We start from the raw sequence: 21,188 nt of genomic DNA, 5'->3' as shown, positions 1-21,188 counted from the left end.
GGGGGACGGGGGGAAGGGGAGGATGGGAAAGGCAGCGGAGCACAACAGACACTAGTATGGCAATATGTAAATCAATGGATGTGTAACTGATGTGATTCTGCAATCTGTGTATGGGGTGAAGGTGGGAGTTCATAACCCACTTGAATCAAAGTGTGGAATATGATATGTCAAGAAATTTGTAATGTTTTGAACAACCAACAATAAAAAATTAAAAAAAAAAAAAAAGACAAACCAAATGTTTTTACTTCATATTCTGTACTTTTCTAGTTCCTAGACCAGACCTCTTACCCTCTTCTGGTCACCACACTGGTTAGAAATTAATTGTTTGACCAAAATAGGTCGGTGTATAAGAAATGAAGCATATTGCCCGTTATCTTTGTGAAGTTTGCAGAAAAGCAAAACAGGATGAGGAACTGTAGGCTCAGGAAAATATTTTCTCTCTGGAGCTGTTAGGCATTTCCAACGAGTTGTTAAGGCAGCTTGGCGGTTACGACTGTATGGCTGGTGCCAATTTGGAAGCTTTTATAGGTCTCCAGTTCCCCTGATATTATTGGCTAAACCAGTAAGTGTGGTTAATTTTTTATGTTAAAAGAACTCTGAAAACACTTGTGTGAATTTGAAAGGCACTAGAGGCCCACCTAAAGATTTCTTAGCAAAAGAATTAATTATGACAAAGAGAAATCCAGTTGTCTGCAATTACAGTAACTGAATAAACATTTCCCAGTACTTACTATTACAGAAAATAAGAAGTTTTCATTGTTTTATTGCTGGTGGTCCTAATTGGGACTATTAAGGAGCAGTATAATCATGGCCAGAGGCTTCCTGCCCTTGGTGATGGAAGGTACTCTACTATCCATTCTCCTGGCTGGTGATTAACAGGACAGTGAGTTGGAGCCTGGCATGACAATTAAGATTGGCTAGTGTCATCTGTTACATAATTAAGTCCTATCTTCCATGTCCTTTGAACACTACATTGGTGTTTAATTGGCAAATACTATTTCCTCTGCAACCAGGGCTGGTCTCCACAACAGTGTCAAGATAACAGTGATCCTACCCACAGCAGAATACCCCAGTTGAAGAAAATTTGCTTAGTCTTTGGCACAGAAAGAGCCCTGAAGTCCCAGTTTAAAATCAATAGTTAAGAACCTGAGGCCTTTCTGTTCCTCCAGGGTTTCACTCAGGTTTCACTTTAGGGTATAATGTTAGAAGATCAACTCAGCACATATGGGAGACAGTTCTTTCTGTCCAGTGGATGACTTCTCCAAAGACAGAACTCACTAAGGGATGATGGATATTGCTTAACAGACTATACACAGGATTGTCTGTGTAGCCATCACAGACAAAAATTTTTAAAAAAGAAGAATGAAGCCTGGCTTGTTACCACTCTTGCCAGATGAACAGCATTTGTGAGTATATATTAAACTCTTCATGTTCAACACCATGAAAATTCATTTCCAATTTATTTATTAACAACGAATCCAGAAGTATCAGGCTTCCTCAACAGGCATATCTTCCTGTTTCATCTTTAAGAAAGTCACTGAAGGTGTTTAAGACCATGAAGTTATGTACTTAATAAAAAATGAGGAAAGAAACTTAAAGCAAAGAGATACAAATCCTCCATGAAAACAATGAGTGATATTTTTGAAAAGACACGAACCTGTGATTAAAAAACCATCTGCAAGATAATCCTGATTCTGTTCTCAAGTAGAACAACAAATCCATTCGGTTTAGTCAAAATCAAAATAATGCCGCAGAGAAATTGTAGACACATACAAAAGAAGCTTAGCAGTGCAGTATTCCATACTGTTAAAAATATTATTTGTTAATTAATGAGTAAACAATTGTAGGAGATTTCACAAACTATGAATGAAAAGATCCATATGAATCTTTGTGCAAAATGCTTAAGGCCATGTTAAGACAAACAAAGTCTTTAAAATGTAAATCTAAGCACATAAAGAATATGCAGAAAGCACAATATGCTCTTTTTAATTTTCTTCTAATCACATGATTATATTTTAATTATAGTTCTCATTCGTTGAAAGAATATTCAAATGTGCTATTTTCCTTTTCTTCTGGATGGCAACCTCCATTGCCTTATTTTGATCTTTATATGATTCAGTCTATAATGATTTAGGGCCAAATGTTCAAACTCTTTTTAACAGATCCATCATGATGCAATTAAAACTAAAATATGTGCATACAATTGATATTTTCATCAAATCACTGTGCATCTCCCTAGTGGCTTAGAAATAAGGAGGAGACTCCTGGAAACTCCTTGGTGGCCCTTGGGAATCTCTTCCTTTTTTGGTATCTTTACCAGATGATTGTTTTGGGGGCAGAATTCCTATGAATCATATTTAAAGAAATTATTGCTTAGCCACTAACGGAAAGAGACAAAGGGGCAGCACCATGCCCAGTTTTAGAACTCTGCTCTTAAAGGGGAAAATATTCATTTCAGAAGGAATGTAGTCAGCCTACCCTAATTATATTTCAAATCACTCTGATTTGTTTCTCTGGTTCTAAGGGGATTCTTTCGTATCTTCCCATACTTGACCTCTAAGTCAAATGACTTTTTCACACTTTGCAACTTAGGCATTACCATTTAGCTTCTACTTCTGGTCTTTCGCTACTTTGTTTCCAACTCTTTAATTAGAAATGGCTAATTTGACTTCTTGTCTTAAGGCAAGGAGAAAATGAGTCTTAAACAGTATTAAGCTCCCATAAATATTTCACTTTATGCTAATTCCCATGCTTCCAGCTGAGCTGTTTGAAGTTCTCAAAAAAGTGTTTCTGTTCCCCTCAATTAAATACATAACTGGAAAACAGTAAAAAAAATAATTATCAGTTTTACAACCTCATATTTTTTTTTCAAAAAAAAACTTTTATTCTGGACATTTAAGAAATTCACATCACCCAAGCCCAGCGCCAGGGTGCCTGTCCCAGGGTTGGTTAGACACTAAGACCAGACTGCGGAAAACCTTAGAGCTCCCTCAAGTGGAAATATGTTTAATGCACCTTTAATCTTTAGAAACGTGTTTGGCTTCATCCTCCTCCATTCAGAACAAAAACATTTAATTATCCTAATTTAGAAGCAAAAGAGGTCTCCTCTCTAAGCTAGAAATATTCAAAAATGAAATGGAAATTCAAATGCCTTACTTCAAAACGTGAACATGCAGAGCCAATGGAAAATATCAAGTCAGGCTTTTTATTGTTGATTTGAAGAATGTACATTAGAACCAATAATTACAATATATTCTATTTGTTTGAATAAAATGCTATTTGCCAAAGAAATTACAAAAGCAACACTTACCTAATACTTGTGTTGTGTGCCATCCCTTCTCAAAAGCTTTGCACATTAATTCATTTAATTTTCTCCACATCACTCCAAAATATGTACTTTAATACCCCTATTGTACAGATGAAGAAACTGAGGCATGGAGAGGTTAAATAACCTTTAGAAAGTGACAGAACTGCAACACGGGAGAGCCAGAATGCAAACCAGAGAGTCTGAAGCCCACTATGCCATGCTGTTCCTTACCATGCAAGGAACAACTGAATATACAAGTACACACACATGCACATATGGATGTGCCTATATATAGGCATGTATAAATACATGTGCAAGTATATATTCACATATATATATATGCTCACATATAACATATGCACATTCAGATATACACACAGAGTATGTATATTTTAAGGAGCATGTTTTATACAAAAAGTAATTTTAATGTATAAAAGCTAAAAGAAGAAAGGTACGGTGAAAACATTTCAACCACTCAACTTTGCTCCTTACTTTGCTCCTTACCTTGTTTCCTTATTGCAGCTTATTATTACCCATGAAGTTAAGAGTCATCTTGCCTCAGACTCTACCTATTATTCTGGCCCTGTTCTATTAAGACCACTGAAAATCTGTTTCCTCTACAGCTGTGGCACTTGTTGCTTGCCATAAGCCTCCACCAGCTCTTTCTGTGACTGGCATTTATCAGGATCTCAGTATCTCCAGAGATGTTCTCCGTGACATTATATAAAATACTCACCACCTCACTCTCTCCTGATAATAGTATGACTATGATCAGGCTAGACATTTAAATTATGATATCAGTATTCCTTTACCTTGTCCATTTTGTCTGCCAGAGCCTTATAGATGATTCAAAAATGTATGGTCTTCCTATCATTCCCTCACTCAGAGTCTGTCTCCTCTACAGCACGCAATCCCTGGATGCAGGACTTTGTGTCTGTCTCAGGGATGGACAGACCCTAATACCAGGTTTTGGACATGAAAGGAATTTAGAAGATAATTCCCCATGAATATTGAATGATTGAATTTTTGGTTCTGATGACTGTTCCGCGAATGAAAATTTGTGGTGATGGTCAAATTCTCAAAATTTCTTTTGCCTAGCACTATTCTGTTTAAAAATACTTCTTACACTTTATATCATAATTTAATTATCATATTTTAAATGTCTAGCCTGATAATAGTTATATTTAAAGGTGTATTTTTATCTTTATTAATATGTTAGTGTTGTTCAAAGTTGTAACAAAAACAAAAAAAAATATGCTAAAATAGTACCAAAAAGAAAATTTGGAAATTTCCATACACTAAGGACAATTTTTTTAAAAAAGACTTTTTTTAAAAAATTAATGGACTGTATCATAACTTCAGAGTCATATCACAGTGAGTATATGTATGTGGCTAATTATGTCATAGTTTTAAGTTTAGCAGATCTATCAAAGACTGGCAATGGGAAGATAGGCACAGAGAAACACCACCAAAAGAGTTCCTAATAATTACATGCTATCCTTCGGATACCCACCATGCAGAGCCCTGCAGGTCGAGAAGGAAAGACAAAGTGAATAGATAATCACATCTTCACTCTTCCACTGGCCTCACTAAAAAAATCACTGAACACCCTCATCTTTCCCTTCTACTTTTTTTGCTTTCCTTCTTCCGTGGCTCCCCTCCACCCATGATGTAGTTAGAATTTGTAAAGGATATACCTGTCTTCTTTGATAGGATCCAGGCCTCTATTATTATAATGATGATTAGCCCAAATTACATATATTTTATAGAGAGAGATATATGCACACATACATATATGCACACAGATACATGCATATCTATGTATAGATACATATACATGCAAACATGTACATATATATATATATATACAGACTTAAAATATACTCATATATATACGCTTTATGCATTGGAGCTATGTAAGAATTATTTTCTTGTCCTTTTAGTGTAAGTAGCTCAAAGCATTCAGTATCCAAGTACTCTATTATCCACAGAAGTGCAACATAAAGGTCTTCCCAGCACCATCGTGGGGGAAGGAGTCTGCCACACTTCAGTTAACATCATCAGTCAACTGATTGATTTGATCTATTTTAGATTTTGAGATACTGAATGAGTTGTCAAGTCTCAGAAACTAGTTGAGGGAACCAGGGAGTAGAAGGAAATTTTCTTATCACCCATTAAATCCAAGTTTTTACTACTGTAGGGTGTCTTTAAGGTTTAAAGTTATGCTTATAATGCATTATAAGTTATGCTTATAATTCTTTTTTTCTTTTGCCTTTTTTGCTTTTTAAGACATTGTTTCAAGCCCCAAATTAGAAAAATTCCACTTTGTGGTCAATATATTATGACAGAGCCAACAAAAGAAGAGTAGTTTTGTGATTGGAGAGGTTTCTCTGTGCCCCTATATTTGTAAGGAAATAGTATCCTGCGATTCATTTCAAAGTCGACAGTCATATCGATGTCCGCCATCATGGTACATTTAGAGTTGTCCTCTATTTGATTTCTGCTCTTCTCCCTATTCTTCTGTCTCCAGTTTTCTGTAATGACAACTCATATGATTTCTCTGCAAGCAGCTAGCTGACTAAGTGGAGGGGAAGGGGGGGAATATGCATGATTGACTGCATAAACCCTTCGTTTTAGAGAAACAAGCCCCAAATGAGTAATTTATAGCAATGGAAACCAAATGAATAATTTCTTGTTTTCAGAGAGCAAATGAAAGACAATCTCATTTCCAAACATATTTTCTGATTTTTTTTATGTCAAAATGAAAGGTCAAAAGCTGAGCGTACTCTACATATGCAGGAAGCAATACTGCAGTCATATTCTAGAATATTAAGGAAATTATGGAATTTATTATAAAATAAGTGTTTTACACTTTTTATATTACTTTAGCCAATAGGGAGTTGTGGGCATTTTGAAACATTAGTTTATCTTATTTGTATCAATTTATGTTATTATTTATACTAACTTGATTGATATTTGCATTTTTATTTGCTTTCAGTTGCTAAGGATTTCATTCTTTTTTTGCCATTCATTTTTTGAACCTTAGAAAATATTTGTCAGGTTTTTTTTTAATAAGAACCAGATGTCTGCAAATATATAACAGTTTATTATGAGGTACAAATTTTTTATTAATAGCTTGAGTATAAATAACAATTTTATACTTTGGCAAATGATTTTTATATTCTATACTCGGTTGGCTAAATGGAAATGATTTTGTTTAATCACAGGAAAATTTGAAGACAATACTAAATAATGATAGTGCTCACACCAATTATTCTCATTGCACTTTATCTTTTGCTAATAACCATCTCAATCAAGGTGTCTTTCATTGAAACAAATCACTCAACTTTATTTCAGTTATAGTTTATAATGACCCATTGAAGTGTCATAATATACTTCCCTAATTAAGAAGTGACAGGAACACAATGTGAATTCTGGTGATGTGAATCAAGGAAAAGGGAGGTGATTTTCTATGTGATCTACCTAGTTCTGAGAGGTGCATGCTCTGCCACATGCTCCATCCTGCCACATGCTCTGCCACATGCTCCATCCTGCCTCAAACACCTTTCAACTCTCTCCAACTTATTTGGCTGGCACTGCTGCTTTTAATCTACTGAAACTCTAGGGGGGATCAACAGGAACACTCTACTTGGAAGGGATCCCTGCCCCCATCTCCCAGTGTCATTTTGTCCTCCATCTGAACTTGAGTGTGCTGGCTATGAACCTGTTTTGATCAGCAGAATTTGAAAATATGGTCTCTCGTGCAGGGATTTTATGTCATTATTTGTGCCCAGGATCTAAATGGGGAAGGGGGTCCCCATGCACCGCCTCTCCTCTAACTGTCTTTCATCCCAGTGTCTGCCTTATTCAATGTGATTCCTGATGCTTAGGGAGTACTGTGAAATCATGCTGATAAGATGGTAAAGAGCAAAATTTATCTCATTTTGGAAGGAAATCCACATAGGTTTGTACTTTAAGAATACATTGCCATTTAGCCATCCTGTATTTTTGAACATGCAGGGGGGGAAAATAGCTTTTTGGCAAGAGAGTGTGTTTAAGAATGAATGAACTCAGTTTGTTTATTTAAATCTTGCCTTGTTCCAGAGAGGATTTAAGGCAGCTGAACAAGACAGGTAAGCATAAGGAATAATGTTTAATAAATGGTTAGCAGTCGGAGATAGGTTGTTTGGAAAAGAATGAGTCAGAGGATCTGTGTTATCCCAAGGCCTAATGGATGTTGTACAGCCTGAGCAGATCTGTGCCCCTAGGTAGATGGAGATGTCAGCAGGTGATGAGAGCCACAATGTTTCCCACATGGTATCAGTGCCCTAGAATATACGACATATGCTGTAAACCACATTATCCATGAGCTATATATTTATTGTCCAGAGAGATCATGTTTTACATGGCTTATACCCGGGTCAGAGCAGGCTGGAGGTGGAGATTCCAGTCTCTATCCAGGTTTATTCCTCACAGATAGTGATAAATCTGAGCTTCTCTCATATTTAATCTCCAACCTTGAACTCAGCATTTTTGATGGTTTGGCCCCAGGCAATTGTATCCTTATAATTAAAAATTGACTTTTCAGTTTTGAGATAGAGGTAAGAAAATGGATTTGACCTTTTTTTCCCCCAATATTTCTTTGTGTGTAAAATTAGGTTTCACATCCTCAATTCTTCTTTCCTGTGTCATATTCTTCCTTTCATGTTTTTTTCTGGAAGACCAAGCAGGAGGAGCAGGAAGACAGAATGAGCTTCTCAGTCAAAAGAGCCCAAATCTCTTGACCCTTACATCATTCACAGTGGGCCATTTATTCAACTTCTCTGAAACCCCAGAGTCTCGGTTTCTGCATCAGTCAGTGGAAATGATAATGTTCACACCCAGATAGGATTGTTGCAGTCATTAATATCCCAAAGATTTTTAATTTCCTTCTATAAAAACGGGTGTGTAGAAGATACTCAATAGATGTTCATTTCTTTCTCTTTAGGTTCTTTCCCTCAATGAAAATTTGAAGGAGAAAACAAAGGTAAACTCTGAAATTAGGACCACTTAAGTCTTTCTTTGTCCTGATAGTATTGTGCTTCACTTTTATGAAAATAACACATTGATTTTTTACATTATCCTAAAACTTTACACTTAAGGAATTTTCAATCTGGGGAACAATCAGAAGACAGTGGCAACTGATGATAATTTCATCAGGATGTATTATGCACTTTAAGTATTCTAAAAAACAACCAAATGGAAGAATTGCTCTGCATCTTGAGCAGAATGCCGTATGCACTCTGGCTGAGAACTAAAATATGTCCATTGCAAAATGCTATTTCAAAGAAACTAAGGCCGGGCATAGAAGGGACCACCCTATTTTCATACCTTCTCACCCCAAAGCTGTCCTACTTTTCCCCAACCCAAGTCAATCTCTTTCAGTTCATCTGTCCCCTTGAAAGTAGACAGAAAGAACTGTCTTTCTAAATTCTCTCTCTCTCTCTCTCTCTCTCTCTCTCTCTCCCTCTCCCTCTCTCTCTCTCTCTCTCTCCCTCCTCTCTCTTTTTTCTGTTTTTGCTTAGTTTTGTTTTTACTATTGTCATTCAAAACAAATTACTGAAATCATGGCAATAAATAAGACACTGAAAGGATTATACATGACTTAAAAAAATGAAAATCATAAATTTCAAAATAAAAATAGCATACGTGAAAGGATTTTAAATCTTTGGAAATGCCCCAAAGTCCTCTGAAGAACTACATTGAAAATATTCATCTTGTCTTTCACCATTGGTTAGACAGGATTGACCCAAGCATAAATAATCAAAATAATCAAAAACATTTCTTTTTTTTTTGCTTGTTAAATTACTGTCACTCCAAATAGTACTGTTTTCTAATTGCTTACATGCAAAATTTTAGTTGCATTTAAGAATAAATAAGCTTCAGCTCTGAGCTGGGAAACTAACCAGTCTTTCATAATTGTTCGGTATAAAAACTTTGTATTATTTCATATTGTTTCAATGTAAAAATCACTTTAATTGAGAGAAAAGTAACACAAAAATTTAGAGCCGAGCCTATTTAAATACTAAGAGCAGCTTATATTGATTAATACCTCAATGGGAATAAATTAGAATAATTGAAATATAGTGTTGATAACCTAAAATATCTTCACTTTCATTAGCATCACAGACCTTCTTAGAACAGTACTGTCCACTAGAAATTTAATGAGTCACATATGTAATTGCAAATAGTAACCGTTTTTTAAAAAGTAAAAAGAAATAAGATTCATTTTAATAATATATTTTATTTAACCTAACATATTCAAAATATCATTGCAAACATGCAACCAATGTGTTTAAAATTACTAATGATACATTTTCACTCTTTTTTTTTTTTTTTTTTGCACCCAGTCTTCAAAATCTGATATTTTGTTCACATCCCAATTCAGACTTGCAATCTCAAGTTCTCAATAGGCCATGTAGCTAAGGGCTACTGTATTTGGTGGCACAGCTCCAGAGTTGTGGACCTCTTTTTGATCTTACTCTTAATTGCATTGTAAGGTATTCAGAAGTTAAAAGCTAGTCTGAGTGTTGGATCATATGTTTACTTCTCTATATAGGTTTAAGAGAAAAATGACACACTTAAGTAGCCAAATGCCAAAATACAATTTTGACTGATAGCTAAAAAAAATGATGCCCATTCATCCTTTATAAAATAATGGGGATGATATTGCCAGTTAGGGCATCTAATTCAATGCACCATGCGTGTGTGGTTCTGGAAATCATAACCGTTCCTCTGCAGGGCATCACAATGATAAAGATATACTGAAATCTGGTAGATGTGGAAATATTAAAAGAAATAGTATGAGAATCTTAGAATTTTATAGCTTGAAATGTCCCTGGAGGAGAACATCTCCAGCCCTCTTATTTTACAGTTGAAGAAACCAAGGACTAGAGAAGTTAAATTTGCCAAGGGCCACAGAACTTATTAGGAATACAGGGGAAAAAAAAAAAACAGAAAGTAGATATCTTGGTTTCAAGTTCAGACCTATTTTGTAAATAACGAAAAGTTGTTTAGTTATTGCTTGAATACTTTAAATTATTTCCCAATCCATATTTCTAGTTCATATTATTTCAGTGGGAGATTATTTCTCCATTTATGTTTAGAAGCTTTTAAAAATAAAATTCAGCTTATTAGAAAACATTGATATAAAGACATGAAATGGTATTAAGAACCATTCCTAGAAGTATATAGAAATACACACTTGCAAATGAATGGTTAATAAAACCAACTTTAAAAGCAAGGTGAATTTAGGCTTTGTCCTGATTGTAACAAAATATGTGACTTGCCAGGACTACTTCTCTTTATCCTCATGGGCAGTTTAAAGGTGGTGCATGTGATGAAAAGTGGAGACTCTGACAAGGCAAAAGGACAGTATTCATTTTAAAGCCCGTTGCACAAAGGTTATATATTAGAAGAGTCACAGAGGAATCCACAGCTCTTTGGCGCTGGATGAAACATGCTTTCCAGTTTTACCAGCCTTCGCTTTATCAAGAGATGATCTGGCTTCTCTCTAGTCCAGGGGAAAAAAAGCCCATAATTTTAACATAGACAATTCTTCAAATGGTCTTTTAGATAAATGAACAGGATTTCACTGTCTCTCTCTTTTTATTCATATCAATTCATTACCTGTGAATTTTTCTGCAAAGCAGGGAATGAATTAGACCAGCAGGTCTCAAAGTATGGACTAATGAACCCTCAATCCTCCAAGACAATCTGGGGTAAAAAGAAAGTCCCTGGACTTAGAAGTCTGTGAGATTCTGTTCTCTGTATCACTGTCATGAGATCTGCCGCACACGTTAGCATATTAAAGACTCTGAGAAGACCTGTGATAAAGGAAAAAACTATTCCCCTTTGTTGAATATTGATTTACCCAAGTTATATGACCTTAGCAATTTTTTTTCCTCTGTAGCATCTGTAAATATCCCAAGGAACAATGGTTCTGTGGAACACAATTTGGGAAATGCCAGCTTTGTGTGTTCTTTGATTTGGGGTGAAGAGGAAGCAGCTGCACCTCATCAATGATGAGAAGCAATGATGCATGTAGGGCACTAAGGGAGTATGGCCACCAACATCAGCATTCTGAAGCACCTTGACCTTCACTTAAAGACAAGGTGTTGTGATACAGATAATTCAGGTCACTCTTGGAGCAGAAAATATGACACTGTATAAATGACACCACCACTTTATACCCCATGAGCAGCAGCTCCCTCAAGAATTCCCCACCTTTATGAAAACCTCACTCTTTCTGGGCGCAGTGGCACATGCCTATAATCCCAGCAGCTCAGGAGGCTGAGATCAGGAGATCACGAGTTCAAAGCCAGCCTCAGCAATGACAAAGCGCTAAGCAACTCAGTGAGACCTTGTCTCTAAATAAAATACAAAATAGGGCAGGGGATGTGGCTCAGTGGTTGAGTGCCCCTGAGTTCAATCCCCGGTACAAAAAAAAAAAAAAAAGAAGAAAACCTCACTCTTCTCAGAAAGCTACCAGCTGCCAGGAAGAAATAGCCATTTTTATTTATTAATATCAATTCATTTTCCCCACAATTAGAAAACAGTGCCAGGATTCATTCCAACTCTTCTCCGTGCTTATCTGGAAACACAGTAGAGAGTAGAAAAAAAGGGGCGTGTAACAATATTGTCATTCTAAGTTGTGTGGAACAGAACGCGGCATGCTTTTATTTTTCTGCAATTGCTACATTCTTTCATGCTCTCTTGAACCTTTTTTCCCACCCTATAAATGCTACCCTGGAAAAATTCCTCAACTTTGTGGTTGCTCTGTTATTTTTATGGCCCAGTGTAGTCCTGTTCAGCTTGGCCTCCCCCAGACTGGATTGTAGATAGGCTGCTTCCCCTCTTTCCTCCCCCTCAGTCTTCTATTTATAACTCCTCATCACCAGGTGCAAAGAGGAGAGAGATGAAGAAAGCTTGTCTTCCCAGTTACAGTCTTCCCTTGACCCACCTTCACTAGCCTCAGTGCTATCTCACATGGGAGCCAAGTATGAGTTTTCAGACATCCAACACACACCTACAGTTTCCGAGGTGAGAGATCCACTCTAGCTCAGCCTCTTCCATCCCTGTGTTTGATCTCCTTGTAGTCTCTAGCTGTTTGGATGTCCTCATCCACAATGCATCCCTCTTGGATGGAATACAGCATAAAGGCTGTGACCAGGCTCTCTTCTGAAGTTCCACTGATGGATGAGGAAATCATCCTCTGAAGTGGTGTGCAATCAGTTGAGGTAATGCCAGCTGCTGTAACAGGAAAACCTGAAAATTAAAGTGGCTTAATCTAGCAAATGATTTTTCTTTTAAGTAAAACTCAAAGAAGGTCAGATGATGATGTCCTTCAGAAACCCCGGCTCCTTTCATTTTATAGTTTTATCCTTCTGTAGAGCCCTGGGGTTATTCACAGTCAGCCTCTGAGGAAAGAGATTGCAGAGGATTATAAGGGAGGTTTTTAGACAACAGACCTGGAAGTTGCATATAATACTTTCCTCACAACCTATTGATAGACATGTGTCATACGGTCACACCTAGCTGCAAAGTAGATTGGGAATTATAGCCTGTCTATATGCCTGGGAGGAAAAAGGAAATGTGTTTCGTTTATTAGTGACCATATTGTATTCTCTTATGTAGAGTTCCCTGCTCCTCCATAACATTTTACCACCTTACATGGCAGTACTTGGTGTCAGATTCCTGAGTTTTGGGGCTCTATCAAACATTCCACAACACACTGGCATCTTTTTTTTCCCCATTGACCCAATGGTATGCAGAGCCTAATAACCATATGGAAATCTCAATGTTCAATTAGTGGGCCTGTCATGATGCCCCTAATAGAAGCAGTTTTCCTTTGCATTATAAAATCTTGAATCCAGCAAAGCTCAAATCTGTGGGTTTGAGCAATAATGTTTTTTGAGATCAGATTTAGATGTTAATAATAAAAGTTGTCATTCTACCCCATTAATTCTGTGTATAGAGAAACTACACCCTATGTTACTGACTACATCAGAGGATCCTATAGGAGAGTCATCCAACTTCCCAACGTTGTCTCTCAACAGTTGTTATATATGAGTTCTCAATATGGCCAATCCACTCTTTTTTTAAACTTGCTGCTTCAGGTTAATAGGATACATGGTAGAAGTCAGAAATTTCCATGGACATCCACCCACTGCTTTGCTTTTCCTTCCCCCTTGTCCAGAAGTAATGTTAGGGACTCACTTTATCAAAAAAAAAAAAAAATCTTGCCACATAAGTCCATGGATGGTTGTAGTGACAGAATCATGGCACTCAGGGAAGGCAAATTCATATTTAGGGTTAATGTCTGTTCCAGGAGGGAAGGGATCTAATGGCACTGACCTGGAACCAAGTTACTGCCTGGTCCTCCCCATACAAGAAGAGTTTATTTGCATTTGGAGGACAGCATATGCTATATTTGGACACAATTCTCCAAGTCATTCTCTGCTTAAGCTGTAACACTTTGAAGAGTTCCCCATCAAGTGAAGTCTCTCTTATCCTAATCAATTTATGGGATGACTCAGTTTACCACCCCACCAAGAAAATAACCACAGTGCATGTTCCCAGACCAATGGACTGACATAATGAGCCCACTAAGGGTTGGACTTCACCCAAAATTCCATTTTTCCTTTGACTTCCATAAATCTCCATTCTAACCAATGTACCACAGTGGTGTCTGGGCCCCTGAATTATCCTCGGCTCAGAGCCACTGTCCATAGCCCTACCCCAAATCAGTTACTCAGTATGTAGTTAGAATAAATAAACCCAGGAACTAGATCTCTACATTGCCTCCCTAACCTTTAGAATGTGAGCATCGTAATGGAAAGACCGAATGGAAGTCAATGTAGTCCCTCTTTAATAAGTACCATACCACCAGTCGAGTTTTAGAGATCTGCAACCATCAAAAAACATGAAGAATGCAGGATGTCTCCCTTTCTTTATCACAGTAACTCTGATAAACAGCCACTGTCCCTTGGAGGAAGGCTAGAATATGATATCAAAAGATATTAAACCTCCTCTTTGTTTAAAAGTACTAAGTCATGGAACTAGCAGGGATGAAGACTTTTCCTAACTCAGCTGAGTCTTGGAATTTGCTTAGTGATTTGGTGTCTCTATGTGGTGATTCTGCATTCCAAATCTGGAGTTTTTCAGCTCTACAGATGAAGAAGGACCTCAGCAGACTATCTTAGTTCTAGGATGTCCATGCTGCATTACCCACTGCCAAAGATTTCTGGGAGTCACCCCTCTCTATTCACTATTCTGCCTGGGGTACCTGTTATGATGCCACACCCACCTTACCTCTTGAGGTCACATGCTGCACCTTGCCTTTGCCACCTCGCTCTAATAGGTCACTGTGGCAGTATCAGCATCTCCATATTCATCATCAGTCTATAGAGAACAACTTCTCAGCACTTTGCAAAGATGCTGGTGTATTTTCTCAATACTCCCTTAAAGAATGGAGTATTCCCTGGGGCAATTGGGGGCTGGAACAAGAAGACTAACTAATGGTGATAGATGAACAGTCACAAAAGATGGGCACTTAAGCCCCCTATCCTGCTAGGTCCCTAGATTCCTTCTGCTGTGTTATATCAATGAATCTGACCTTTCAGCTAAATTTAACATGGGCCATTATTAAGGCCAGTTTTGAGCAAGCGGAAGAATATCTTGTGAATGCACATGTGCCCAGTCTATAATTGTGCTCCTCTCTACTTGGTATAACAGTCTTAAAATCCATTTCCATGCATATTTCTGGAAATCTGGAAATTCTTTTGGTGAAAGAGACTCCTCGTAGATCTGACTTTGTAGTGGCCACATGGAATCTGCTGAAATCTACTGCTGGATATAGAAGTGGGGGCAGCGAGGGTTGGTAGGATGAGAACCTGAGGAGAATCAGCACCCCCTGCAAGCTTACTGTCCTGATTGGGGTCACTAGGCCATTGTCAAGCCAGACTGCATCATTCTCAATAGACAGAGGAGGAGGGCCTGCCTTTTCTAGCAAAGCAGATTCAGGGAGCTAACAGGCTTTCAAGTATTGAGGTCACCTGAATCTTCCATGTCTCAAAGATTTTAGTGAAAATAGCTCTTGCAGTTTCTACTTGCAACCTCCCTCTCCCTAGGACTCACGCCTGAGTCCCTGGGGGGACAGATCCAAATGGCAGCATCGTGCTGTGCTCAGAATTGTTCTTCCCCATGTGATGGCTGAGGTTTCACTCCTCGTTCAAGCTTCCCCGCTTGACACTTCTCCCCTGAGAACCCTTGTCTCCTGGGAAGCCTCATAGTGCCTGTCTCATGCTCAGAGAGTCTGGGCAGTCCAACCCCAGGAGTCTGGCAGACACATCTAAACCCGCTGGATCCCAGAGGTAAACACAGTTCATGCTCAAACAGGGAGTCCTGCTACATATATCTTTAAAGCAAACCTGCATTTTACCCACTGTCTGTTCAACAAAGTCAAAGATATCACAGGAAAAGTTTGCTTCCCATCTCTTACAGATTGGGGACCAAACCTATAAATATTACTGTTAAAGGAAAAGCTCAAGATGTGAGTTTGATACAGTTTTAAAGCTCATTTCTTTTTATGACAATTTCACACCGATTTTGTACGGACTTGGTTTTATGGTCAAATCAAACTCTAAGTGCTAGGTTACCTGCCTAGGGAAGTTAAACATGTTGCAATGACTTCCTTTTGGTGTCATATTTATGGGTTTTTTTAGTTTTATTTATTATGGGGAGTTTGCTTATTTTTCCTAACTGAATTAAAACAGATTTATATATAACAGGGATGAAGACTTTTCCTAACTCAGCTGAAACTGAGTTACCAAAATAATGAGGAAAACGATCTGTAATCTGGGGTACAAGAGAAAGGGCTGATACACTGTTTAGGTGACAGTGCCAAGGCCATGCTGCCTTGCTGGAATCAGCCAGAGTTTGTTAGCAAATAGATGTGTGAATGTTTCCCAGGGACTGGCCCCTTGGGAAAGGATAGGCCTGGGGCCATCTGGGGCTCTGTACAACAGGGCTTCCTAGAGGAGCAATGCAGCCCCAGCAGAGTCTAGAAGTGCCTGGATTCTGTGGAAGATGTCCTTCGAGACCAGTTTGAATAGAACCATATTTGCCTAGGGCACAGGATCTGTCGTAGAAGAGAAACCAGAGTTAGGGGACCTCTGAGAATCTCATCAGAGTGCCTCCTGGACAGCAAAAGCTCATTCTGATCATATGCCTGAGCTTGAACAGGCGTCGGTTTGAATCATTTTCCAAGCCCAGAAACATAAAGAAGCATCCCATAGCCTCGCCATTCCTCCCCAGCAACTACTTAACCACTTACCTGGCACAGAACTCAGAGCTATTGGATTGGGGCTAGGAGCTGGGAGAGAGGGATGAACCGCAGGCCTTTCCCGGTGCAGACCCTAGCAGAAAGCAAGATGCAGCTGAGGAGGGAGAGTTGCAACTGAATGTGAAGCTTTGATCACAGCAAGCACATGACTCAGTCTCATTACTGAAATGAGAGTAGCCTGTGTCTATGAACTGAACAGGGCCCACTCAGGGGCCCCAGAAACAAACATTGTTTCTACTGAATAAAATTTCAACAGACAATTGGGAGATGGTTTAGCATTTTGATTTCAATCTTTTTCTCTGTTAAAATTATAAATAGACCATCACAGTTTGTCCTTATTCTTCCTTTTTCCCTCTCCCTGTTCGTCTCCCTCTCCTTCCCTCCCAACCACTGGGCTTAGTCCAAGTTACCAAGCGCCATCTTACCTCTGCAAGTTTCTCAGCCTGTGTGTTTTAGCTTACGGGGCCAGAAGGACTGGGGCTAGCAGGGGAAGCAGTGGAAGTTTTACTTTTAAGTCAAATAGTTGTTTAACCTATCAGGATGGCCGAAAGTTGAGAGCCAATACAAAGCACAGCTGTTCTTTATTGTGAACTTTTATTTATGAGAAATGTCCCATAACCTGATCAAATGACCCAATTGTCTATATTGCCAGCCTCCCAAAGGATTTTTTTTAGCTTCCATCTTTCTTACTCTGCAAAGCTATCCACAAATTTCCTGAAATTCCTAAGATGGCATGCAACCTCTGTTGAGCATACACCATAATCTCCAGAGCAATTCTCCTGACCTATCTCAATGTTTCCATGATGAACTCCCAAAGAAGGATGTGCAGAGAGCAACATAGAGGAGCACAGGCCTTACCAGTGAATATTTAGTAAAGAATAGAAATTCGTTCTCCCCATTCTCTACCCCCATCTAATTGTTCTCCATTCCTCAGCCAAATGAGTTAATAATGTAAATTAAAATGGTGAGAATAATCTAGAAATAGAAAACCTACCTTGACTGTATTTCAATTTGGGATGAAGCAGATCACCGGAGGGAAAGAGCTCCCCTATCATTTGCACATGGCACTAAAAAGCACTCTATGGACGTACAAGTGTTTTATCCCACATGTCCCAAAAGGGCCATTCTTAGGCCCAACATTGAGCCAGAGACACCAGAATATCAGATTACAAGAAAATCTGAGACGCAAAAATGATTTTGTTAATAAAATAATTTAATTCTCTCATTGAGGAGAATGCAAAATATGCATAAGTGTTTAAGACAAACTTAAAGACTTTAAATTTCCCATTTGGGATTCTGCCCTCCGCCCTCCCTGGTATCCTTACTCAGGACATCTTTGCTGAAAAGTTTGAAAGTAAGCCAGCTGCCATAAAGTCAAAAGTTATCAATGATCAAAAATTATAAATTCACCAAAACTTTGCTTTAAAAAAGGTGATAATAGCTATAATGTCTCTACTCCTTTTGTACACTTGGTCTTTGTGTCTCCACATTAATGTCATAGGACCCAAATATGGTCATCCTTAGTTTACAGGTGAAAAAGGAAGAACTTCAAAAAGTTAAATAACATGGTCAAAGTTACACAAGTAAAATTTTCAACCCATTTCTCATGGACACAAAGTCCATTGTCTTGACATGAATATTCCACCTACTTCTATCAGGTGGCTTTTTGGTTTGCTCCCTTCACACTGACTGAGAAAGATGCCTTGTCCAGGCAGACAGCCAAGGATGCTATGTGGCAGGTGTCTTGGTGTCTCATAGGACAATTTCAACTACAATCCCTCATCAAACAGATAAAGTGCCAAATTCATTTCTTTTTAGTTATAAGCAGTACGAAATGCTGTGCCTGCAGACAGCAATCTGTTGAGCTATAAAAAGTGGCAATTCACGCTCTTTTTTAAAAAACTTTTCATTTCACTTTAAATTAAAACAAATATTTTCCAGTTGGTGGAAGCATCTGAATATAAAAAAATTTCAAAGCACTTGTATTATCAAATTTATTACCAAAGCTTTAGGATGACCCCTATCTTGTTCTTCTTAGTGGTTTTTCAGGTTTATATGGAGTGTGGCTAACTCTAATTGCATTAGCAAAATAAAAGATCCTTGAAAATTACTCCACAGCCCAAACACATACAACCACAAAAAGCTCAACAACAAAGAGCTTTGAGAGGTTATTTATTTGCTAAAATCTTATTCTAGAGATTTGTTCCATATGGTTCAATGTAATTTGGTTTTAAAAACTAAAAGCCTATCATATAAACTCAGGTGCCTAGCCAACATAAGGAAATAGTTTTAAAGGCTTTTATTAAATATGTGTGTTATATATTTCTTCTTTTAAGCAATTACACTGTTCACTGTGGCCAAGAAAGCTTTCTTCTTAATGATATTAAAACAAGAAAAAAGATTCATTGGCATGAATACGATATTTAACTGTTCAAATTAAAAGCAGACCTCAAAGCAGTAATTCAAAGCAAGTATTTGAAATAACTTTTCTGTGAACTAAAGCTGGTAATGACTTAGCAGGGGGAGAAAAAAAAAAAAACACCTCTCTTTCCTTTTTCCACTCATTTCCAACTATTCTGGGCCAAGGTATTTCCTGCTAATCATACATATTTTATTTTCAACCAACTTACTAGGCCCCTTAATTTTAAAAAGAATCCCATAGTAAAATACTTATTCAACATGATGAAAGTTCTCGTGCTTGTGCAATTGCTATTTCATGACAGCCTTCCCTTTATATAGCTCTTTTCATCTCTTTGCTTTAAGGACTTGTTTTAGACTATAATTATTCTTGAGACTACAGGTTAATACTACCATTAAATCTTGTATAGGTGGATGATAAATTGGAGGCTAACAAGTTGTACTGATCTCTTCTTCAGAATTCTCCTTGTTTGAACTCAACCACCATAAAGCAACATGAAAAAATGTCTACATTCCAGAAATCTCCCACAATCAAAACATAACACACACACACACACACACACACACACACACACCCCCCTTAAATTATACTGCCAAAGTGTCTAGATATTATGAAGGATTGTGGGTTGTCCCTTGTAAATATCTTCCACTGGTCCATGGCAGGCATTCTGGGGGAGATTTATAAGTAATATATGTCACACTTTACAAATTTTGTTTGGTGGCTTTAACTACTTCTAAAACATCTTAATCTCTTTCTCATCCCCTCAATGGCAATTAATGTTTTCTTAAAAACTGGAAAGTGTTTCTTTACTAAAAATCTTCTTCAACACAAAAATGATAACTAAATGAGATTATGCATGTGTGAGTTACATTTAATCATCCCACAACCTATATATTTATCATATACTTCAGAAAATTGTGCTGTGCATGATAAATGCATACAATTTTATCTGTCAGTTTAAATAAATACATTTGAGGGGAGGGAAGTCCAGCTGAGCCTTACTACTTAGAATCCATTTTTCTTCTCTCAAACTGAAAGGATGTTCCATTTTCTACCTTTTATTTTTGTCAGCTGATATAGCTATGTTATCCTCTGTAGCTGTGTTTGATTCGTTGTCCTCTACCCAGGTGGCAGCACCATTTGGTATTATTCATGGCTTGACCCTGAGAACAATCCAACATAATTTTCCTCTCATGTTACTCCACTGACATCACCCAACGGACTTGATGGTGAAATGAAGACTTCAAGAATTTGGAGGGAGTGTGAAAAGTAGACTTGTAAGGAGGGGCTCCCTGGATTTTCAGAAATGTGGCCATCCATGATAATGAAGAAACAAGAGTACATGAACATAACAGAGACCAAAAGTTTCCCATATATCAAAACTCAGGGTCTCAGAATCAAACATATTTGGAAAAACGATTATGAGAAAGGCCAAACTCCTGGTAGCGTCTGTACTTCTACTTAAAGTTCTACTTTCTCTGACTTCCTCTGAATCCCTCAAGGTCTTAAATAATTGATATAGGGCTAAACTGGAAGGATACCTAAGAGATGGGTGGGCCAAGTTCCTCTGAACCAATAGAATTCCAACAAAGGAGAACAGTTTTCAAACGTGAGTCAAAACCTTGCATTGTTTGAACAGAACCCATACCCGGGTATAACTAATGGAGAATGACTGGCCAAAGAAATAGACATACTAGAACACAGATTTGGTTTCACAACCAGAGATCACAACGCCTCAGGCAGAGTCATTTGGGGTCTGGATGCTCCTCAGGAGAACACCAATATCTCAGCCTGAGACTAAAGAATGTTTACCCAAAAAGACAGATAAAAATGGATGCCCTTCACTAGATTACAAACCAGTATGTTCGTCCAAGCTTTTGAGAAGAATCAGTTATCTGGAATTGCTACCAGGGAAGAACTGTCTAAACAGATCTTCTAGAATCCAGAATTCAGATATGGTTTCAGAAAAAAAAGGGCCTGGCACTCAGGCTAGAGTGGAGGTGAACCTGTGAATTGCTCGGCAGGAAGCCCAAACCAGAGAACTCACATGACTTTTTTTTTTTTTTTTTTTTTTTTTT

At 37.9% G+C, this 21,188-nt stretch overlaps 1 protein-coding gene across 2 annotated transcripts in view; it reads left to right on the top strand.

Annotated features, from left to right (window-relative positions):
- Positions 1-21,188, top strand: part of Cdh6 (cadherin 6) — a 132,452-nt gene that overhangs the window by 37,185 nt on the left and 74,079 nt on the right. The window contains exon 1 of one of the 2 annotated variants that reach the window (XM_048802955.1): positions 8,278-8,333. The exons of the other annotated variant lie outside the window; for it this stretch is intronic. The gene's annotated coding sequence lies outside the window, so the exon portion shown is untranslated. Of the gene's footprint in view, positions 1-8,277; positions 8,334-21,188 lie in introns of those variants that run through there. 2 annotated transcript variants of the gene reach the window in all.

Source organism: Marmota marmota, unplaced genomic scaffold (assembly GCF_001458135.2).
Source record: "Marmota marmota marmota unplaced genomic scaffold, marMar, whole genome shotgun sequence".
Taxonomy (NCBI): domain Eukaryota; kingdom Metazoa; phylum Chordata; class Mammalia; order Rodentia; family Sciuridae; genus Marmota; species Marmota marmota.
The sequence above is the reverse complement of the archived record's forward strand: the minus strand, read 5'-3'. Positions and strand labels throughout refer to the sequence as shown.